This window comes from Oncorhynchus nerka, linkage group LG25, assembly GCF_034236695.1.
Source record: "Oncorhynchus nerka isolate Pitt River linkage group LG25, Oner_Uvic_2.0, whole genome shotgun sequence".
In the NCBI taxonomy this organism is placed as follows: Eukaryota; Metazoa; Chordata; class Actinopteri; order Salmoniformes; family Salmonidae; genus Oncorhynchus; species Oncorhynchus nerka.
The window spans coordinates 24,601,023-24,626,027 of record NC_088420.1 but is presented as its reverse complement, the minus strand read 5'-3'; the positions used below and the strand labels follow the sequence as shown (position 1 = coordinate 24,626,027).

Here is a 25,005-nt window from a genome sequence, read left to right as displayed (position 1 = left end):
CCATGTTGTGTTGCTACCATGTTGTTGTCATGTTGTGTTGCTCCCATGCTGTGTTGTCATGTGTTGCTGCCATGCTATGTTGTTGTCTTAGGTTTTTCTTTACGTACTGTTGTGTTGTCTCTCTTGTCGTGATGTGTGTTTTGTCCTATATTTCTTTTTCTTTTTTTTTATTATCTGAGCTCCTTCCCCGTCAGAGGCCTTTTGCCTTTTGGTAGGATGTCATTGTAAATAAGAATTTGTTCTTAACTGACTTGCCAATTAAATAAAGGTTATTAAAATCAGTTATATTATTTAACGATGATAGCCCCTTGAATCTCTAAATCAATCGGAGACGAAGCACTGCTGTTATCCTGTTGGAAGGTGAACATTTGCCCTAGTCTGAGGTCCTGAGCACTCTGAAGCAAGTTTTCATCAAAGATCTCTCTGTACTTTGCTCAGTTCACCTTTGCCTCGACCCTGACTAGTCTTCCAGTCCCTGCAGCCGAAAAACATCACCACAGCATGATGCTGCCACCACCATGTTTCACCGTAGTGTTGGTGCCAGGTTTCCCCCAGACGTGATGCTTGGCGTTCAAGCCAAAGAGTTTAGTCTTGGTTCCATCAGACCAGAGAATCTTGTTTCTCATGGTCTGAAAGTCCTTTAGGTGCCTTTTGGCAAACTCCAAGAGGGCGGTCATGTGACTTTTACTGGGGAATGGCTTCCGTCTGGCCACTCTCCCATAAAGGCCTGATTGGTGGAGTGCTGCAGAGATGGTTGTCCTTCTGGAAGGTTCTCCCATCTCCACAGAGGAACTCTGGATCTCTGTCAGAGGGACCATCGGGTTCTTGGTCACCTCCCTGACCAAGACCCTTCTCCCCCGATTGCTTAGTTTGGCCGGCCGGCTGGATCTAGGAAGAGTCTTGGTGGTTCCAAACTTCTTCCATTTAAGAATGATGGAGGCCACTGTGTTCTTGGGGACCTTCAATGCTGCAGACATGTTTTGGTACACTTCCCAAGATCTGTGCCTAGACACAATCCTGTCTCGGAGTTCTACGGACAATTCCTTTAACCTCATGGCTTGGTTTTATGCTCTGAAATGCACTGTCAACTGTGGGACATTATATAGACATGTTTGTGCCTTTCCAAATCACGTACAATCAATCATGTACAAACCTTTCTTAAAACCTATTTTCGCTTTGTCATTATTGGGGTATTGTGTGCAGATTGTGTGCAGATTGATGAGGATAAAAAATTATTTAAGCAATTTCAGAATAAGGCTGTAACGTAACACAATGTGGAAAAAAGTGAAGGGGTCTGAATACTTTTCGAATGCACTGTATCCTTAAATATAAATAGATTATCCAGTGTAGAATGGAAACTTGACTTATTCCTGTCAGAGATGTGTAATAGAGCTGTTTGTCTATGAAGGCACCATTAGAAGTTCCCCTGTGCTGTATTAGGCAGTCCACTTAATCACATCTCATTAACATTCACACCTCAGATTCAAGACAGTCAATAAACACACATGCTGATCAAATGGGATGTTTGGTTTTGATCTAAGACAGGAAATATACATGAAGACAGCGAGACTGTGTGATTAATAAGCCATACTGCTTGTCTGGACAGCTGCTGATCACAGGAATTCATTCAAAACCGTCTTTGTTGTGGGTATGCTGTTTTCATGTTCTTTCCCTTTGAACATGAACTGCGGTCTTTCATGTTGTCGCTATATGTGACTCGCTGCACTCCATGGCCCAATGCTGTGATGATGACCACTGACTGCTGAGAAAGCAAAGCTGTGAATCTCAGCATCCTGCTGATATACATCACTTCAGGTACAGAGACAGCAGTGTTGAAGGCCTGTGATAGTGAGACTTCCCAGAAATAGGATGGGTTGATGATGTTCAATCTGACTCACTTGGGTTTTCTTCTTGCTACTGCTGCCTTGAAATTGTATTATAAAAGGGATTCTGGCCTATGCCTTGTCCATCCTACCCCCTCTTTCCATTGGTCAATGCAAGTACTTGACCCATGGTGTGTAGCCTCTCATAGACGGGCTGCCTGACGTCACGAAAATAATGCTTGTGCATGTTGTTACATGTTGTCATTAATTATTTTGAGTTCACAGTTGTTTTGCCCTGAATTTGCACACACAACCATTTTGTTGCTTAATAACAACCCACGCGTCTATTGGCCTGTGTAAATTATAGGAAAGTATTGCAAATCCCATCTCCTCCTACTGTTGGACAAAGTAAGTTCTAGAGCCCAGCTTACCTCTTCCCATTGGTGGACATAGCGAATTAGCCTGGACAGCCTGAGCAGCCTCAGCAAACTGAGGATCTTGGTAAAGCGCACGATCCTCAGGGCTCTGGCTGTTTTATACACCTCAGAGTCGACCCCCTTCTCCACGATCAAGAAGATATAATCAACAGGGATGGAGGAGATAAAGTCCACCACAAACCAGGTCTTCAGGTACATCCTCTTGATCTTCTTGGGGTCCAGGATGATCTCAGTGTTGTCCTCTAAAACGATGCCTGTGCGGAAGTTGAGGACCAGGTCCATGAGGAAGAAGGTATCAGAGACCACGTTGAAGATGATCCAGGGCGCGGTGGTCTCGTCCTTGAAGAAGGTGATCCCCACTGGGATGATGATGAGGTTGCCCACCATGAACATCAACATGGTGAAATCCCAGTAGAACCTAGAGAGCAAAGTGGAGAAGCAGGTTAGGGGACAGAGAGACAGTTAAGGTGGAGGAACTCAGGAAACCTGAACTTCAACTCCAGGTAAGGTTAGGTATAAACAGTTGACTCCCACAATGGCATTCTTCATCAACTGTTGGATCAGGGGAGATGGAAGATTATACAAAATATCCACCTTCCCCCTCTCAACTGGTTATCACAACAAAACAAAAAAATCACACAGATATATGAATTGAATTCTTATTAAAGTCATCTGTTGTATTGTATTCTATTGTATTCTGTTGTATTCATCATTCTATTGTAGGAATGATGATGTGGATCAATTGGCAATTCAATCGTCCATTCAAAAGTGTAGAAATTGATGGGCTGTTACTCATTGTAATAACAGTAAAAGTACAGTAAGTCACTGGGGTATATCATGAGTTTGAGTGCAAGTGGAAACTGTTGTTTTCATTATGAGAAAATGTTCTCTGTTGCTGTTTGCTGTGCATATCACGCCAGTAAAGATATCATGCCAGTATCCATCTGACAAGTACCCTCTCTGCTTACTCTAACTAGGGGAGCCGAGAAGAGAGAGGGGGTCTTCTGAGAGTAGCGCTGGATGGTGAATTGATTCTAAATCCTTGCTACAATAACAAAGGGTGACATACACTAAATGACCAAGAGTATATGGACAACTGCTCATCAAACATCTCATTCCAAAATCATGGGCATTAATATGGAGTTGGTTCCGCCTTTGCTGCTATAACAGCCTCCACTCTTCTGGGAAGGCTTTCCACAAGATGGGGACTTGCTTCCATTCAGCCACAAGAGCAATAGTGAGGTTGAGCACTGATGTTGGGCAATTAGGCCTGGCTCACAGTCTGCGTTCCAATTCATCCCAAAGGTGTTTGATGGGGTTGAGGTCAGGGCTCTGTACAGGCCAGTCAGGTTCTTCCACAACGATCTCGATAAACCATTTCTGTATGGACCTCACTTTGTGCATGGGGGCATTGTCATGCTGAAACAGGAAAGGGAAGGCTGTTGCCACAAATTTTGAAGTACAGAATTGTGTAGAATGTGATTGTATGCTGTAGCATTAAGATTTCCCTTCCCTGGAACTAAGGGAATGTAAAAAATGTAAAATACATCTTTGTCACGACTTCTTCCGAAGTCGATGCCTCTCCTTGTTCGGACAGTGTTCGGTCTTCTAGCCATTGCTGATCCATTTTTCATTTTCCATTTGTGTTGTCTTGTTTTACCACACACCTGGTTTCATTTCCCTCATTATGTGTTGTGTATTTAGCCCTCTGTTTCCCCCATGTCTTTGTGCGTGATTGTTTATTGTTAGGTCGGTACGTTTCCGGGCTGGTTTATTCCCGGGTGCTCTTTTACCCGTGTTTAGTGGTAACCGTTATTTTCTTCGCACATTGGGTTTGTGACTTTGTGCATTTGCCTTTATTAAAGTGCGTTGTTCACTTATCTCTGCTCTCCTGCGCCTGACTTCATGCACCAGCTACACCCACCGCCTGACAATCTTAGGCTATTGTGCGGCTGCTCGGCCATGGAAGCCCATTTCATGAAGGTCCAGACAAACAGTTATTGTGCTGACGTTGCTTCCAAAGGCAGTTTGGAACTCATGAGTGGGTGTGGTAACCGAGGACAGACGATGTTAAGGCGCTACGGGCTTCAGCACATGGCGGTCCTGTTCTGTGACTTGACTGGCCTACCACTTCACGGCTGAGCCGTTGTTGCTCCTAGACTTCCCCTTCACAATAACATCAATTACAGTTGACCAGGGCAGCTCTAGCAGGGCAGACATTTGACAAACTGACTTGTTGGAAAGGTTGCATCCTATGACGGTGCTACATTGAAAGTCCCTGACTCCTTCAGTAAGGCCGTTCTACTGCAAATGTTTGTCAATTTAGATTGCATGGCTGTTTGCACGATTTTATATACCTGTCAGCAAGGGAGTCCACATACACATACGCCTCCCTACCACTGAGGAAGTACAGTTCCCGCTCAGCCCAGTCAAAACTGTTCGCTGCTCTGGCCCCCCAATGGTGGAACAAACTCCCTCACGACGCCAGGACAGCGGAGTCAATCACCACCTTCCGGAGACACCTGAAACCCCACCTCTTTAAGGAATACCTAGGATAGGATAAAGTAATCCTTCTCACCCCCCCCCCCCCCCCTTAAAAGATTTAGATGCACTATTGTAAAGTGGCTGATCCACTGGATGTCATAAGGTGAACGCACCAATTTGTAAGTCGCTCTGGATAAGAGCGTCTGCTAAATGACTTAAATGTAAATTTTAAATGTATATATAGTGTAAGTGTAACCAGGATAGTATCAGCATATTTGAATTATTGTGACTGCTAAGTAGCCTGAGATAGTCACACTTTAAATGACAAGTAGGCCTGTATGGAATATTACATTTGACAATAACATAGATTAATATTGAAGAGCACAACTTAAAAAACATATTGAATATTGCACCTAGTATAATATCAGTGGATATCAATATTGCTGTCTAATCAACTCAAGGTAACGGGAGTCTAATGCTTGTGAAGAGCATAACTGATAGGTGAGTGGTGCTGAGTCATGTCTTGACTGACTGATCCTGTTAGATTGGAATCTAACATCGATGACTCGACTGTGTAAGTGATGAGATGTAGGCCTATCATAATTATAACGGGAAGTTTCTGCAGTTGGCTACATGACAAAAATGCCATACATTTTGCAGACAAGTTTTCAAATGTGTCAGTATGGTATGTCATGTTGGCAGTTTTGTCTTTCAATGGAAAATTAATAACTTCATAACAGGCCGCAATCAAACTCAAACATATGACTATAGGCTAACTGTCAAATGTGCATATTCTACAAAACCATGACTATCACATTTGCAATCAAGACTTTTCAGAGGTCACAACACAGGAGCCCATTGTTCGCAGTCGTAACAGTTCAGAGTAACCTCCTTTGGCTATAAAGTGTCTCTGTCAAGTTTACAAGAAAGTCAAACTCACCACTGACATGTCAACACAGAGTTTTAAAGCAGTTTCATCAAAGCTGCCTGTAATATTAGACTAAAACCCTTGTTTCTCCCCATTTTCTCACCAATGACCTCATGAGAACGTATCCTAAATATTTCTTCCTATGTCAACCTAGCCTGAAAACTGTACGCTACCTTACAAACATGACATAACAGTAATGCTTTACATTTACATCACTAAGAAGTCTTATGGGTCATTGTAAGTCCCTTTTGGTAATTTTTATTTCTCTAAAAGATGAGTTCATGATTAGGAAAGAGGGAAAGAGTGGAGGGTGCGCTGTTTAATAGCATAATTCATCCTTCACCTTAAAAACCACTCCTACATTAAATCTAGAATAGATAATATCTTAACTCTTTCTTGGCAAATCAAGACCTGGAATCGACTAAATAAAAAATCCTGGAGCTTCTTAGAATGGTACTGTGCATAATGGCATTGATTATCAGTTGGCTTAAAAATAGCTGTCACCATAGGAGGGAGAGGCTGTCTTAGACAGAAGCCACTGATTTGGGAGCAGGGGCAGACGGGCCTTCTGGCAATTCTGTCAAATGCCAGATGGGCTAGACAAAACATTTTTGGGGGTGGACTGGTCGAAATTGACACTCACAAATATACTTATTTTTATATACAAATAAAACAATGAAAAGGATGATATGGGCATATTTTAAAGACAAAATATTTGAGTGCAATTTCTGTTAATCAAATCTATAATGAGCCTTTGGCTGATCAATGGGAAATGGCCGGCCTGCCCGCCTATCAAAATGGGCCAGCCCGGTTTTCTCAGCCAGGTCACCCGTGATACAAGTCCGTATTCGAGGTCCATCCATGTCTGAATCCAGCAATAGAAAGTATTTTTCAGATTTTTATTTTAAACCTATCCCAAACCTTAATCCTTAAACTTAAACATTCAGAGTTAATGCCTAACCTTTAGAATTCTGAGTTAATGCCTAAACTTAACTTTAAACACTTCAAAATGTGATGTTTGGAACAACTTCAACATTTTCTGTACGAGAAACATGGATGAACGTTTAATTCTGATGTGAGAGCTTGTTGTGTTTGCTGATAGGCTGAGCTGAGGTCAAGCAAACTCACATTAAACGTAAAACATGGCATTAGCAAAGAGCAAAGAGACCAGCTCTGATTCTGTCATCAGTTAAACCGCCATGGTCATGGATTGTAAAAAAAAGTTGGTGACACATGCAGTGGTGTGGGCTGGATAAAATGCCAGGGTCAAATTCATGTCCCAATCCGCCCCTGTTTGGGATCTGTGAAAATGGGATGAGAATAGTGAGGGATAAGGACAAAGCAGGTGAGGGGATATACACTGTGTACAAAACATAAAGAACACCTTCCTAATTTTGAGTTACATCCAGAATCCAGCTCAGCTGAGTTACATCAAGCATCTGGCTCGGCTTAGTTACATCCAGAATCCAGCACAGAGTTACATCAAGCATCCGGCTCAGCTTAGTTACACCCAGAAACCAGCATCCAGCTCTGAGCTGGATGTAACACACTTCAAAATAAGCGGCCCTTAATGTTTTGTACACTCAGTGTAGCTCAAGCTGATGATCAGTGGGGGCTGTGACACTGAGCTGGATGCTGGATGTTGCATCCAGTATGGCATCCCGTGCAGAGTTTAACAACATCCAGCATCCAGCTCAGAGTTACATCCAGCATCCAATATCCAGCACAGAGTTACATCTAGCATCCTGCTCAGAGTTACATCCAGCATAACACACTTCAAAATAAGAGGCCTGTATTACCGATTTCGAAATAAGAGTCCCTTGATTTGTCATGCTAAAATAAAAGTCCTGTGGTTTCTGATTTCAAAATAAGACTCCCTTGCTTTGTCATGCCAAAATAAGTCCTGCATTTCCAATCTCAAAATAAGAGTCCCACGATTTCTCATGAACGTTTTTTAATTTATATTTTATTTCATTTCAATAGTAAAACCCCAGGATGGAATGTCATAAAATTAATTGTTAAGGCACAGATATACACAACGTCATGCTGTTAACCCACCCTTTTGTTTGTGTTAACCAAAATCAAGTTTGGTTGCCTCTGACCAGAACGGATGCATCTACATCTGCATCTATCTATCTTTAAAAGTGAAAATGTCTAAAATCCCGGAAAGTTACATCAGTCTCAGCCTCTTCCCTGGGCGAAACAATGTGAGCTCCCACCAAATCTAGGAACCTGTATTGTACTGTATTTCTAGGCATCGCTCCCAATGCTCTCGTTTAAACCTGGGGTGGCATAGGTCGTCAACACACTTATCCCTCTACAGCTACATACAGTGGGGCAAAAAAGTATTTAGTCAGCCACCAATTGTGCAAGTTCTCCCACTTAAAAAGATGAGAGGCCTATAATTTTCATCATAGGTACACTTCAACTATGACAGACAAAATGAGAGAGAAAAAATTCCAGAAAATCACATTGTAGGATTTTTAACGAATTATTTTGCAAATTATGGTGGAAAATAAGTATTTGGTCAATAACAAAAGTTTATCTCAATACTTTGTCATTGCCAACAAAGGGTATATAACAGAGGTCAAACGTTTTCTGTAAGTCTTCGCAAGGTTTTCAGACACTGTTGCTGGTATTTTGGCCCATTCCTCCATGCAAGGAATACCTAGGATAGGATAAAGTAATCCCTCTCACCCCCCCTCCCCCTTAAAAGGTTTAGATGCACTACTGTTCCACTGGATGTCATAAGGTGAATGCACCAATTTGTAAGTCGCTCTGGATAAGAGCGTCTGCTAAATGACTTAAATTTAAATGTTAAATGCAGATCTCCTCTAGAGCAGTGATGTTTTGGGGCTGTTGCTGGGCAACACGGACTTTCAACTCCCTCCAAAGATTTTCTATGTGGTTGAGATCTGGAGACTGGCTAGGCCACTCCAGGACCTTGAAATGCTTCTTATGAAGCCACTCCTTCGTTGCCCGGGCAGTGTGTTTGGGATCATTGTCATGCTGAAAGACCCAGCCACGTTTCATCTTCAATGCCCTTGATGATGGAAGGAGGTTTTCACTCAAAATTGCACGATACATGGCCCCATTCATTCTTTCCTTTACACGGTAGGTATCGTGTTCTTTGGATGCAACTCATCATTCTTTGTCCTCCAAACACGACGAGTTGATATATTTTGTCACGAAAAGATGCTCGACTATGCATATAATTGACAGCTTTGGAAAGAAAACACTCTGACGTTTCCAAAACTGCAAAGATATTGTCTGTGAGTGCCACAGAACTGATGTAACAGGAAAAACCCAGATAAAAATCCAATCAGGAAAATAATATTTTGGGAAAAAAGGAACATATCTAACTGGGAGTCTCCTGAGTGAAAGCATCTGAAGTTCTTCAAAGGTAAATGATTTAATTTGGTTGCTTTTCTTATTTTCGTGAAAATGTTGCCTGCTGCCAGCAGAGCCTAGCATAGCATTATGCCATGATAAACTTACACAATTGCCTATCTAGCGTTGACTGTAACGCATATTTTGAAAATCTGAGATGACAGTGTTGTTAACAAAAGGCTAAGCTTGTGTTTGAATATATTTATTTCATTTAATTTGCGATTTTCATGAATAGGAAATGTTGCGTTATGGTAATGCGCTTGAGGCTATGATTACGCTCCCGGATATGGTATTGCTAGTCGCAAGAAGTTTTTTTATTTTTTTTATTTTTTATTTTACCCCTTTTTTCTCCCCAATTTCGTGGTATCCAATTGTTGTAGTAGCTACTATCTTGTCTCATCGCTACAACTCCCGTACGGGCTCGGGAGAGACGAAGGTTGAAAGTCATGCGTCTTCCGATACACAACCCAACCAGCCGTACTGCTTCTTAACACAGCGCGCATCCAACCCGGAGGCACCAATGTGTCGGTGTCGGAGGGTACACCGTGCATCTGGCAACCTTGGTTAGCGCTCACTGCGCCCGGCCCGCCACAGGAGTCGCTGGTGCGCGATGAGACAAGGACATCCCTACCGACCAAGCCCTCCCTAACCCGGATGATGCTAGGCCAATTGTGCGTCGCCCCACGAACCTCCCAGGCGCGGCCGGTTACGACAGAGCCTGGGCATGAACCCAGGGACTCTGATGGCACAGCTGGCGCTGCAGTACAGCACCCTTAACCACTGCGCCACCCGGGAGGCCAGTCGCAAGAAGTTAAAGAAGAAGTTACAGGTCCGTGAGAGCCAGAAATCTTGCTTGTTTGTTATTGACCAAATACTTGTTTTCCACCATAATTTGCAAATAAATTCATTAGAAATCCTACAATGTGATTTTCTTTTTCCTTTTCTTTTTTTTCTCATATTGTCTGTCATAGTTGAAGTGTACCTATGATGAAAATTACAGGCCTCTCATCTTTCTTAGTGGGAGAACTTGCACAATTGGTGGCTGACTAAATACCAATGCTTCCAACACATTTGTAGAGTCACAACCTTGATGTAATCACTTCGTGCTAGGAATATGGGACAAAATACTAAACTTTTGACTACTTTAATACACATATAAATGAATTTTTCCCAATACTTTTGGTCCCCTAAAATGGGGGAACTATGTACAAAAAGTCATTTCTAAACGGTTCACCCGATATGGATGAAAATACCCTCAAATTAAAGCTGCCAGTCTGCACTTTCAAATCTAAAGTGCTGGAGTACAGAGGCAAAAAAATAAAAAATAAATGCCACTGTCCCAATACTTTTGGAGCTCACTGTATAAACAGTACCAGTCAAAAGTTTGGACAACTACTCATTCAAGGGTTTTTCTTTATTTTTGACTATTTTCTACATAATAGTGAAGACATCAAAACTATGAAATAACACATATGGAATACTGTAGTAACCAAACATTTTTAAACAAACAAAATATATGTTATAATGTTATATATACATTATTTAATTTAGCCACCCTTTGCCTTGATGACAGCTTTGCACACTCGGCATTCTCTCAACCAGCTGAGCACTTGTTGGCTGCTATTCCATCACTCTGCGGTCCAACTCATCCCAAACTATCTAAATTGGGTTGATGTCGGGTAATTGTGGAGGCCAGGTCGTCTGATGCAGCACTCCATCACTCTCCTTCTTCGTTAAATAGCACTTACACAGCCTGGAGGTGTGTTGGGTCATTGTCCTGTTGAAAAACAAATGATAGTCCCACTAAGCACAAACCAGATGGGATGGCGTATCGCTGCAGAATGCTGTGATAGCCATACTGGTTAAATGTGTATTGAATTCTAAATAAATCACTGACAGTGTCACCAGCAAAGCACACCCACACCATCCCAAATAAAAACTCTGGAATGAGTAGGTGTGTCCAAACGTTTGACTGGTACTTTATATTTTACAGCGTATGAATTAGTTTCATCAACAAGTAATATTATATAGAGAGAAAACCCTACAGAGTACACAACTTAAGATGTGGGAACTGGCACCTAGACCAAAATTAAAGAAAGAAAATGAAAATACATTTGTAATGCTTGTTATTTTACCCATTGCAACTGTCAACACAGGGAAAGAAATACCACAACGTATCACACGCAGACATTTATTTGAGATACACAGAATGAAACAGCATGGGAATGGCAATGTTTCTGGCACGGTATTAGCAATGCGTTCAGCTACAAGTGTTTGTTCAAGCCTCTTACGTAATTGTGCCACTTGAAGCATTTAGGTTGGGCAGGATCCTTCAAAACAGTGTATGTATTGTCCTGTCAGTAGGGAGACAATTGTAGATACAACATGGACCATAGCTGCAGCCACCTCTTCCAGTTCAGCTTGAGTTATTGGTGTGTGGCATCCATCCCGTTCACCCATGCAAAGGAATCGAAAAAGCAGTATGAGTCAACACATTCAGTGCTACTGAAAGCATCAACATGTTTTGCAATATTGTCCAGACTAAACAAAAGTTGTGGGTCTACATAAAAGTCGGTAACAGTAGCTAGACAAATTCAAAATGATCAACATGGTAACTACAGTTATGATCACTGTAAAGTTCCCTCATACCCTACTATTAGAAAAGTACATGCTACCCTAACTGAGTGGGTAAATGCCCCAACATTCATGAATTAGAGACATTTGTTATAAAACAACAACACATTTAGTATAGCAAAGAGCCAACTGGCTACTTAGACAAATGGAAAACAGATAACTAGGCAAGTAGGGTCTATCTGTGGACCGCAGACTGGGGGGGCATGGCTTGTAGTGTAGTGGCGATCGACTACACACCCCGCCCACCAAGTAGTGCAATGCGAGAATAGGGTTCAATAGGGTCTGGCTCCAGCAGATATGTGTATAACCTTGCTGGCTAATGCTGGTGGGCGCGGCCTGTAGCGATGTAATGCTAATGAGGGTCATACTGTCACGAGTACCCACAATGGCAGTGGGCACAATATGTAGTGGGCACGGCTTGTAGTTGCTGCAGTCCCCAGATATTAATGGGATAGCTATTCATAAAGATAAACCACTTCAGTTACTATGGTAGTTAGCTAGCAGAAATTATTAGTTCATATAGCTACAAACTCCAAAAGAGCACTTACATATGAAGCAACATTTGGACATGAAATTCATAATGAGTAAATAACATAACTAGGAGGTTAATGTCTTTTAACTGTCAACATGTAATACAGGCTAAAAACGAAAGGTCTACTGTCACAACAGCTAGTGAGCGAGCAGTCCGAAATGTCCTTTAGCTAGCTAGCTAGCCGCTAACCATTAGCTAGTATGCTAACAACATTAGCTGAAGAATTCCTGAGTAAACAACACATTTTGCAATGATCACAAGTTCATCACTGTGTCAATTGTTTATGTCTTTGTTAACATGTCATTTGTGGGGGATACTTGCTGATAGATATTAAATTAATTGACACGATCAGATTAGTGTCTTTTACTGCATCGGCTTCATGAGTTATGAAGCCAGGAGGCTTCGCTTTCTTAGAAATTCCTGGAGTAGCTGCGTCCTCAACTGTACACTTGGTGAACCTAGCCAGACCAATCAATTTACACTTTCTTAGCTGTTCAACAAATCATGCTAAAATAGCTAATTACAGTTAAAATCGGAAGTTTACATACACCTGAGCCAAGTACATTTAAACTCAGTTTTTCACAATTCCTGACATTTAATCCAAGTAAAAAATCCCTGTTTTAGGTCAGTTAGGATCACCACTTTATTTTAAGAATGTGAAATGTCAGAATAATAGTAGAGAGAATTATTTATTTCAGCTTTTGTTTCTTTCATCACATTCCCAGTGGATCAGAAGTTTACTCAATTAGCATTTGGTAGCCTTCCACAAGCTTCACACAATAAATTGAGTGAATTATGGCCCATCCCTCCTGACAGAGCTGGTGTAACTGAGTCAGGTATGTAGGCCTCCTTGCTCACACACGCTTTTTCAGTTCTGCCCACAATTTTTCTATAGTATTGAGGTCAGGGCTTTGTGACGGCCACTCCAATACCTTGACTTGCTGTCTGTAAGCCATTTTTCCACAACTTTGGAAGTATGCTTGGGGTCATTGTCCATTTTGAAGACCCATTTGTGACCAAGCTTTAACTTCTTGACTGATGTTTTGAGATGTTGCTTCAATATATCCACATCATTTTCCTCCCTCATGAAGCTATCTATTTTGTGAAGTGCACCAGTCCCTCCTGCAGCAAAGCACCCTCACAACATGATGCTGATTCATGGTTGGGATGGTGTTCTTTGGCTTGCAAGCCTCCCCTTTCACCTCCAAACATAACAATGGTCATTACGGACAAACAGTTCTATTTTTGTTTCATTAGACCAGAGGACATTTCTCGATCTTTGTTCCCATGTGCAGTTGCAAACTGTAGTCTGTGTTTTTATGGCGGTTTTGGAGCAGTGGCTTCTTCCTTGCTGAACGGCCTTTCAGATTATGTCGATATAGGACTCGTTTTACTGTGGATATAGATACTTTTGTACCTGTTTCCTCCAGCATCTTCACAAGGTCATTTGCTGTTGTTCTGGGATTGAGTTGCACCTTTCACACCAAAGTACGTTCATCTCTAGGAGACAGAACATGTCTCCTTCCTGAGCGGTATGACGGCTGTGTGGTCCCATGGTGTTTATACTTGCATAAATACTATATGTTTGTACCGATGAACGTGGTACCTTCAGGCTACACCTCCAATTGACTCAAATCATGTCAATTAGCCTATCAGAAGCTTCTAAAGCCATGACATAATTTTCTGGAATTTTCCAAGCTGTTTGAAAGCACAGTCAACTTAGTGTATGTAAACTTCTGACCCACTGGAATTGTGATACAGTGAATTATAAGTGAAATAATCTGTCTGTAAACAATTGTTGGAAAAATGACTTGCCAAAACTATAGTTTGTTAACAAGAAATTTATGGAGTGGTTGAAAAACTAGTTTTAATGACTCCAACCTAAGTGTATATAAACTTCCGACTTCAACCGTATGTAAATAAGGTATTTCTGTTTTCTGAAAACCTGTTTTCACTTTGTCATTATTAGGTATTGTGTGTAGATAGCTGAGAATTTGTTTTTATTTAATCAATTTTAGAATTAGGCTGTAACGAAAAAGTCAAGAGGTCTGAATACTTGTGACTGTAACGGCGTTCTTCGTTTGTAGAATGAAGACAGTCGGACCGAAATGCAGCGTGTAGGTTACTCATGACTTAAATGAAAGATATGACGGTACATGAAATAACTGAAATACAAAAACAACAAACGGAACGTGAAACTAATTACAGCCTATCTGGTGACTACAACACAGAGACAGGAACAAACACCCACGAAATACCAAGCGAAACTGAGGCTGCCTAAATACGGTTCCCAATCCAAGACAACAAGAATCACCTGACTGATTGGGAATCGCCTCAGGCAGCCAATCCTTTACCACACCCCTAATCAGCCGCAATCCCAAATAATACAAACCCCAATACGAAACATAACATATAAACCCATGTCACACCCTGGCCTACCCAAACATATGACAAAAACACAAAATACAATGACCAAGGCGTGACAGAACCCCCCCCTAAGGTGCGGACTCCCGGACGCACCTCAAGAGCATAGGGAGGGTCCGGGTGGGCTTCTGTCCATGGTGGCGGTTCTGGCTCGGGACGTGGACCCCACTCCATTAATGTAATAGTTCCTCCCCTTCGCGTCCTGGGGTAATCCACCCTCTCCGCCGACCATGGCCTAATAGTCCTCACCCAGATCCCCACTGGACTGAGGAGCAGCTCGTGACTGAGGGGCAGCTCGGGACAGAGGGGCAGCTCGGGACAGAGGGGCAGCTCGGGACAGAGGGGCAGCTCGGGACAGAGGCAGCCCGGGACTGAGGGGAAACCCAGTACTGAGAGGAAACCCAGTACTGAGAGGAATCCCAGTACTGAGAGGCAGCCCAGTACTGAGATGATGCTCAGGCAGGTAGTAGGCTCCGGTAAATCCTGGCTGGCTGGCGGAACTGGAAGATGCAGGTTGACAAGCAAATCTGGAAGATTCTGGTTGTCTGTCAGATCTGGAAGATTCTGGTTGTCTGGCAGATCTGGAAGAGACTGGTTGTCTGGCAGATCTGGAAGAGTCTGGTTGTCTGGCAGATCTGGAAGAGACTGGTTGTCGGGCAGATCTGGAAGAGACTGGTTGTCGGGCAGATCTGGAAGAGACTGGTTGTCGGGCAGATCTGGAAGAGACTGGTTGTCGGGCAGATCTGGAAGAGACTGGTTGTCGAGCAGATCTGGAAGAGACTGGTTGTCGGGCAGATCTGGAAGAGACTGGTTGTCTGGCAGATCTGGAAGAGACTGGTTGTCTGGCAGATCTGGAAGAGACTGGTTGTCTGGCAGATCTAGAAGATCATGGCTGACTGGCGGATCTAGCTGCTCTATGCAGACTGACAGCTCTGGCTGCTTCTTACAGACTGATAGCTCTGGCTGCTTCATGCAGACTGACAGCTCTGATTGCTCCATGCAGGCTGACAGCTCTCTGCAGACTGGCAGATCCTGGCTGACTGGCACTTCTGGCGGATCCTGGCAGACTGGCGGCGCTGGGCAGACTGGCGACGCTGAGCAGACTGGCGACGCTGGGCAGACTGGCGACGCTGGGCAGACTGGGCAGACTGGGAGCACTGGCGGCGCTGGGCAGACTGGCGACGCTGGGCAGACTGGCGACGCTGGGCAGACTGGCGACGCTGGGCAGACTGGCGACGCTGGGCAGACTGGTGACGCTGGGCAGACTGGGAGCACTGGCGGCGCTGGGCAGACTGGGAGCACTGGCGGCGCTGGGCAGACTGGGAGCACTGTCGGCACTGGGCAGACTGGGAGCACTGGCGGCGCTGGGCAGACTGACAGCTCTGGCTGCTTCATGCAGACTGACAGCACTTGGCAGACTGACAGCTCTCTGCAGACTGGCAGCTCAGGCTCCTCCGACCAGGCAGCGCAGGAGAGGATACAGGCTCTGGCTGCGCTGAACAGGCGGGAGACTCCAACAGCGTAGGAGGGAAGGAAGGCTCTGGCTGTGTTGAACAGGCGGGAGACTCCGACAGCGTAGAAGGGAAGGAAGGCTCTGGCTGTGTAGAACAGGCGAGGTGCACTGAAGGCCTGGTGCGTGGTGCTGGAACTGGTGGTATTGGATCGAGGACACGCACAGGAAGCCTGGTGCGGGGAGCTGCTACCGGAGGACTGGTGTGTGGAGGTGGCTCTGGATAGACCGGACCGTGCAGGCGCACTGGAGCTCTTGAGCACCGAGCCTGCCCAAGCTTACCTGGCTCGATGCCCACTCTAGCCCTGCCAATAGGAAGGGCTGGTATGTGCCGCACCTGGCTCTGCACCCGCACTGGAAACACTGTGCGCTCCATAGCATAACACGGTGCCTGCCCGGTCTCTCTAGCCCAACGGTGAGCATAGGGAGTATGCGCAGGTTTCCTACCTGGCATAACTATTCTCCCTTCTAGCCCCCACCCAATAATTTTTTCGAGCTGCTTTTCCGGCTTCCAACCGTGTCGCCGGTGCTGCCTCCTCATACCTGCGCCTCTCCGCTTTAGCCGCTTCTATTTCTTCCTTGGGACGGCGATATTCTCCAGGTTGAGCCCAGGGTCCTTTACCGTCTAATTCCTCCTCCCATGTCCAAATCTCCAAGTGGTGCAGCCTCTCCCACTGCAACTGCTCTTCACGATTAACAGGGAGAGTAGGCTCAGGTCTGACTCCTGACTCAGCTACTCTCTCTCTGCGCTCTCCCGTTACTTTCGGTTTTCGCTCTGCGACACCGTGTTTTCCTTTTTGACTCCATTAGCCTGTAGCCCTCTTCGCACTGCTGAAGCGAATCCCAGGCGGGCTCCTGCACTCTCTCCGGGTTGGCCGCCCACCTGTCGATTTCCTCCCACGTCGTATACTCCATGCTTCTGCTGTCCATAACGTCGTCCTTTAGCTCCTGCCAGTTTACACGCTGCTCGGTCCGTGAGTGGTGGGTGTTTCTGTAACTGCGTTCTTCGTTTGTAGAATGAAGAGAGTCAGACCGAAATGCAGCGTGTAGGTTACTCATGACTTAAATGAAAGATATGACGGTACATGAAATAACTGAAATACAAAAACAACAAACGGAACGTGAAACTAATTACAGCCTATCTGGTGACTACAACACAGAGACAGGAACAAACACCCACGAAATACCAAGCGAAACTGAGGCTGTCTAAATACGGTTCCCAATCCAAGACAACAAGAATCACCTGACTGATTGGGAATCGCCTCAGGCAGCCAATCCTTTACCACACCCCTAATCAGCCGCAATCCCAAATAATACAAACCCCAATACGAAACATAACATATAAACCCATGTCACACCCTGGCCTACCCAAACATATGACAAAAACACAAAATACAATGACCAAGGCGTGACAGTGACATTTGAAAAATGCCTTTTAGTTTTTTCTTTTTGTATTATTTAGTTATTCTTCTCAAACTTGTGTTTGGTATGTATTTGCATTTTCTATGTATAATCCAACTGCCATTTATAGTTGTACAATTTGAAAAGTTAATAATAAATAAATAAAATATTTACAAATAATCACTTGCTGGATGTAATTCTGAGCTGGATGCTGAATGTAATTCTGAGCTGGATGCTGGATGTAACTCAGCTGAGCTTATGCTGTCCCCAAGACATCCAGGTAGCTCATCCATCCGTCCAGCTCATTCCAATTCGGCATCCAGTTCAACATTCACTCGAGTGCTCACACTGGCAGGACATCCAGGTGAGACTTTACAGTCTGTCCACATCTTCCTGAATGTTACAGCTGCCTCTGCTGATGATTTTGCATTCATGAGAGAAATTCTTCTGAATTGAATTAAAGAGTATTTGACACTGATATGCACCCAAACGAAATCCCAAAGTTCAAACTAAATTGGTGTATTAGAATATTTATAATATGGCATCTGATATTTGCAGGAAAATAATATCATTGCAAGCATGGTTCTGTTCATGTAACATAATGATAATAACATAATTTTATGAATATGTAATGGTGAATATGTATGGTGACCCATAAAACCTAGCGGTCAAACACGGAAATGGTTCCAATGATCCTTCCACCATTTATTTTACACATTATGAATTTTACAAACACTTCAAATAACATTTCAAACACTGATATGCACCCAAACAAAATCCCAAAGACCAAACTAAATTGGTGCATCAGAAAATGTATAGTATGGCATCCAATATTTGCAGGTCAATAATATCATTGCAGTCATGGTTCCGTTCATGTAACATAATGGGGCGGCAGGGTAGCCTAGTGGTTAGAGTGTTGGACTAGTAACCGGATGGTTGCAAGTTCAAATCCCTGAGCTGACAAGGTACAAATCTGTCGTTCTGTCCATGAACAGGCAGTTAACCCACAGTTCCTAGGCTGTCATTGAAAATAAGAATTTGTTCTTAACTGACTTTAAATAAAGGTAAAATAATTGTATTAATATGTAATGGTGCAAAAAATAAATAAACGTATGACCCATAAAACTTAGCAGTCAAACACGGAATGGTTCCAATGATCTTTTCATCATTCATTTTACACATTGTGAATTTTACAAACACTTCAAATAAAGTATGTGTTTCGTGTAGGCTTACCTTGGCGTGATGTTTTGATAACATGAAACTAACCTCTCGGACAAGGTCAGTTTCATCAATATATTTGCTTCAATTTACTATCAAAAATGTCAAATGCTAATTAGCAACAGAGAAGACCTCAGCAAGACTACAAATGTATGCAGGAAGCTCCTGCACGTCATCTCTAGCCGACACTGTCAGCTACCGTTCACTAGCACGATCAGATACCTGTGCACAATACATGATGAATCCATGTGCTGTATTGAAATGAATTGAATAAAGTGTTGAACTTCTTCTGTCCCCTTTGTCTTAGCTAGCCACTGACTAAACTCCAGCAGATCAAAAGTGTATTTTGTATTACTTAGATAATTACTAGATAATTGTTTGTACAGTATGTCAACTTTGGTGTCTATTTCAGACCTTATGGCATTTTTCAATGATGCGCATTAGAGCATTTAAAAGGGGAAAATACCACTATAAGTCTGGCCATGTGTCACACCCTGATCTGTTTCACCTGTCTTTGTGCTTGTCTCCTGCCCTCTCCAGGTGTCGCCCCATCTTCCCCATTTATCCCCAGTGTATATATACCTGTGTTCTCTGTTTGTCTGTTGCCAGTTTGTTTTGTTTCGTCAAGCCTACCAGTGTATTTCCCGTGCTCCTGTCTTTCTCTAGCTCCTGTCTTCTGGTTTTCCCAGTTTTGACCATTGAGTCTGCCTGCTGTTCTGTACCTTGTCACACCACCCTGGATTACTGACCTCTGCCTGCCCTGAATGACCCTGAGCCTGCCTGCCGTTTTGTACCTTTCGGACTGTGCTCTGGATTGCTGACCTCTGCCTGCCCTTGGCCTGTTGTTTGCCTGCCCCACTGTTTTTGTAATAAACTTTTCTTACTTCGGAATTGTCTGCATCTGGGTCTGGCCATGACGGACAGCAGACTCGGACCAGCTCCGCAATGCCCTCTCCTCCCAAGGAGCCACCATTGGAAGGCATGAGGAGTTGCTTCGTGGTCTTATGGAAGGGTTCCAAACCTTGGCCGAACGCCATGACCGCATGTTGAACACATTGCTGGAGGAATTCCGCAGGTTGTCACTCTGGCCGCCTACCACGATGGTAACCTCCCAGCCCTCAGTAACCCGTCTGTTAGCAGCACGGCCGCCCCGGCCACCCCCGGTTTCCCAAGAACTCTGCTTACCTCCCCCAGAATGCTTCGCTGGAGAGTCGGAACCTGTCCGGCGTTTCTCTCATCATCGAACTGCAGCCCTCCTCCTTCCCCTCGGATCGCTCGAAGATAACATACCTTATCAGGCTGATGTCCGGGAGGGCTCTCGCCTGGGCTACGGCCGTTTGGGAACAACAGTCGGCCAAATGCTTCAGTCTGGAGGAGTTTGTGGTGGAGGTGAAGAAGGTTTTAGATTCTCCATTGTCTGGGAGAGAGGCTGCCCGGAAGTTACTGCAGTTTTGGCAAGACTCCCTCAGTGTGGCAGACTATGCGGGGGATTTCTGGACTCTGGCAACTTACAGTGCCTGGAACCTGGAATCGCTGTTCGACACGTTCCTGCACAGATTATCGGAGGAAGTTAAGGACGAGCTAGCAGCCCGAGATCTACCGACGGATCTCTACTCGCTCATTGCCTTGACCATCCGGATCGATTGGAGGCTACGGTAATGTAGGAAGGAGGAGGTCACACGCCCTCCCAAAGATTTCACCTCGCTTCCGAGGTATCCCGGAAGACCCCGATGTCATCCATGGCCGAGAGGACCCGAGGCTACCCGAGAGTCTCCAAAGTCTGCCAATTCACCTCTTCCCGAGCCGATGCAACTAGGCAGAGCTAGGCTGTCTCCAGCCGAATGCCTACACCGGCTTCACACGAAGAGTTGCCTGTATTACGGGACTACTGGTGATTATGTGTCCTCCTGTCCACTAAGAGATCAGGCTCACCAGTAGGGATGAGTACTCTGGTGGGCCATAAGGAGAACTTTTCCTCTCCCCTTACTCGCACCCCTTTCCATGCCATGTTGCTGTGGGGTAATCAGTCGAAATCTCTCTGCGTACTCATCGACTCTGGGGCCGATGGGAGTTTTATGTAAGCTATCATGATGTCCGAACTGGGCATCCCCACTGAGCCCCTCTCCATTCCCATGCATCTTAGAGCACTGGACGGGCGCTCTATAGGCCTGGTCACCCACAATACCACTCCCATCAACCTACGAGTGTCAGGGAAACAAAGCGAGGCAGTCCAATTCATGCTAATTAAGTCTCTTCAGGTTCCTGTGGTATTGGGATCATCTTGGCTCCAGTGACAGAATCCCCTCATTAACTGGACTGCTGGAGCCATCATTGGCTGGAGCCTGTTCTGCCACACCCATTGCTTGAAGTCAGCGCAGCCTGCCCTGGGAAGTCTTCCTGTGGACTCGGTAGTTGCCCCGGACCTCTCTGCCATTCCCGTGGAATACCAGGATATACAGGAGGTTTTCAGTAAGGCCCGGGCCACTTCACTTCCTCCGCATCGACCCTATGACCGTGGGATCGACCTTCTCCCTGGCACCACCCCGCCCCAGGGATGACTGTACTCTCTGTTGGGTCCGGATACCAAGGCTATGGGGAACTACATTGAGGACTCCGTAGCTGCAGGGTGTATCTGTCCTTCTGCCTCCCCCGCCGGCACAGGGTTCTACTTTGTGGAGAAGTAGGACAAAACCCTGTACCCGTGCATCGACTACCGGGGCCTCAATGACATCACAGTGAATAACCGCTACCACTCATCACCTCGGCCTTCGAGTCACTCCAGGGAGCCACCGTTTTCTCCAAGTTGACCTGCGGAACGCCTACCATCTGGTGCAGATTCAGGGAAGGGACGAGTGGAAGCCTGCCTTCAATATAGCCAGCGGTCACTACGAATATCTGGTCATGCCATTCGACCTTACCAATGCTCCAGCTGTGTTCCAGGCCCTGGTTAAGGATGTTCTCCGAGACATGTTGAACCGGTTCGTCTTCATCTACCTCGACGACATCCTCATTTTCTCCCACTCAGCCCAAGAACACGTGCTCCATGTCCGACAGGTCTTCCAGCGCCTCCTGGAGAACCAGCTTTTTGTGAAAGCGGAGAAATGTGAATTCCATCCCCTTCTTGTATTACATCATCGCTGCAGGAAATGAACAGATTGATTGATCCCGGGAAGGTGAGAGCGGTAGTGGATTGGCACCAGCCTACGTCCAGAGTGCAGTGTGTAACGTCTCCTGGAATTTTGCCAACTTTTATAGCCACTTTATCCGGGACTAGAGCACCCTGGCTTCCCCGCTGTATGCACTCACCTCGCCCAAGGTTCCGTTCACGTGGTCCCCAGCTGCTGACCGGGCATTACGGGACCTCAAGCACTGCTTCACCACAGCTCCCATATTGGTTCCTCCTGACCCGTCCCGTCAGTTCGTGGTGGAGGCCGATGCTTCGGATGTCAGAGTGGGGCTGTCCTGTCCCAGCGTTATGCCCTGGACCTCAAGTTACACCCCTGCGCCTTCTTCTCCCATCACCTCAACGCCACAGAGAGGAATTACGATGTGGGGAATCGTGAGTTTCTCGCAGTGAAGATGGCGTTGTAGGGGTGGAAACACTGGTTGGAGGACTGATCACAAGAACCTGGACTATCTCCACACCGCCAAGCGTCTCAATTCCAGGCAAGCTAGGTGGGCCCTACTTTTCACCTGGATTAACTTCTCCCTCTCCTACCAACAGGGATCCAAGAATATCAAGCCGGATGCGCTGCCATGCCACTATAGCCCCGCGGCTACACCCTCGGACCCCGAGACCATCCTTCCCTCCTCGTGCCTGGCGACGTTAATCAGCTGGGGAATAGAGAAGCAGGTCCATGAGGTGCAATGTTCCCAGCAAAACCCTGGGGGGCCCAGATAACCAGATGTTTGATCCTGATGCTGTCCACCCCTCGCTCCTGGAGTGGGACCTATCCTCCAGGCTAGACTGCCACCCGGGCTCCCATCAGACCCTGGCCTTTGTGCGGCAACGCTTTTGGTGACCTACCATGGTTCCGGACATCTCCGCATTCATCGCTGCCTGCACTATCTGTGCGCAGAACAAGACTCCTTGGCAAGCTCCAGCTGGTCTCATTCAACCATTGCCTGTCCCTCACCGTCCCTGGTCTCATAAAACCCTGGACTTCTCCACAGGTCTCCCGCCGTCTGATGGCAACACTGCAATCCTGACAGTAGAGGACCTGTTTTCCAAAGCCTCCCATTTCATTCCTCTCCCCAAGCTACCCCTCTGCCACTTGTACTTCCGGCGCCGACTGAGATGGCCGCTTCGCTTCGCGTTCCTAGGAAACTATGCAGTTTTTTGTTTTTTTACGTGTTATTTCTTACATTAGTACCCCAGGTCATCTTAGGTTTCATTACATACAGTCGAGAAGAACTACTGAATATAAGATCAGCGCCAACTCACCATCAGTACGACCAAGAATATGTTTTCCGCGATGCGGATCCGGTGTTCTGCCTTACAAACAGGACAACGGAATGGATCGCATGCAGCGACCCAAGGAAACGACTCCGAAAAAGAGGGAAACGAGGCGGTGTTCTGGTCAGACTCCGAAAAAGGGCACATCGCGCACCACTCCCCAGCATTCTTCTTGCCAATGTCCAGTCTCTTGACAACAAGGTTGACGAAATCCGAGCAAGGGTAGCATTCCAGAGGGACATCAGAGACTGCAACGTTCTCTGCTTCACAGAAACATGGCTTACTGGGAAGACGCTATCCGAGGCGGTGCAGCCAACGGGTTTCTCCACGCATCGCGCCGACAGAAACAAACATCTTTCTGGTAAGAAGAGTGGCGGGGGCGTATGCCTCATGACTAACGAGACATGGTGTGATGAAGGAAACATACAGGAACTCAAATCCTTCTGTTCACCTGATTTAGAATTCCTCACAATCAAATGTAGACCGCATTATCTTCCAAGAGAATTCTCCTCGATTATAATCACAGCCGTATATATCCCCCCAAGCAGACACATCGATGGCTCTGAACGAACTTTATTTAACTCTTTGCAAACTGGAAACCATTTATCCGGAGGCTGCATTCATTGTAGCTGGGGATTTTAACAAAGCTAATCTGAAAACAAGACTCCTAAATTTTACCAGCATATCGATTGCGCAACCAGGGGTGGTAAAACCTTGGATCATTGTTACTCTAACTTCCGCGACGCATATAAGGCCCTGCCCCGCCCCCCTTTCGGAAAAGCTGACCACGACTCCATTTTGCTGATCCCTGCCTACAGGCAGAAACTAAAACAAGAGGCTCCCACGCTGAGGTCTGTCCAACGCTGGTCAGACCAAGCTGACTCCACACTCCAAGACTGCTTCCATCACGTGGACTGGGACATGTTTCGTATTGCGCCAGATGGAAATATTGACGAATACGCTGATTCGGTGTGCGAGTTCATTAGAACGTGCGTCGAAGATGTCGTTCCCATAGCAACGATAAAAACATTCCCAAACCAGAAACCGTGGATTGATGGCAGCATTCGCGTGAAACTGAAAGCGCGAACCACTGCTTTTAATCAGGGCAAGGTGTCTGGTAATATGTCCGAATATAAACAATGCAGCTATTCCCTCCGCAAGGCTATTAAACAAGCTAAGCGTCAGTACAGAGACAAAGTGGAATCTCAATTCAATGGCTCAGACACAAGAGGCATGTGGCAGGGTCTACAGTCAATCACGGACTACAAGAAGAAACCCAGCCCAGTCACGGACCAGGATGTCTTGCTCCCAGGCAGACTAAATCACTTTTTGCCCGCTTTGAGGACAATACAGTGCCACTGACACGGCCTGCAACGAAAACATGCGGTCTCTCCTTCACTGCAGCCGAGGTGAGTAAGACATTTAAACGTGTTAACCCTCGCAAGGCTGCAGGCCCAGACGGCATCCCCAGCCGCGCCCTCAGAGCATGCGCAGACCAGCTGGCCGGTGTGTTTACGGACATATTCAATCAATCCCTATACCAGTCTGCTGTTCCCACATGCTTCAAGAGGGCCACCATTGTTCCTGTTCCCAAGAAAGCTAAGGTAACTGAGCTAAACGACTACCGCCCCGTAGCACTCACTTCCGTCATCATGAAGTGCTTTGAGAGACTAGTCAAGGACCATATCACCTCCACCCTACCTGACACCCTAGACCCACTCCAATTTGCTTACCGCCCAAATAGGTCCACAGACGATGCAATCTCAAC

General features: G+C 45.5%; 1 pseudogene; it reads right to left on the bottom strand.

The window, feature by feature from the left end:
* The window catches only part of LOC115109265 (potassium/sodium hyperpolarization-activated cyclic nucleotide-gated channel 2-like), a 103,484-nt pseudogene that overhangs the window by 62,617 nt on the left and 15,862 nt on the right, over positions 1-25,005 (bottom strand).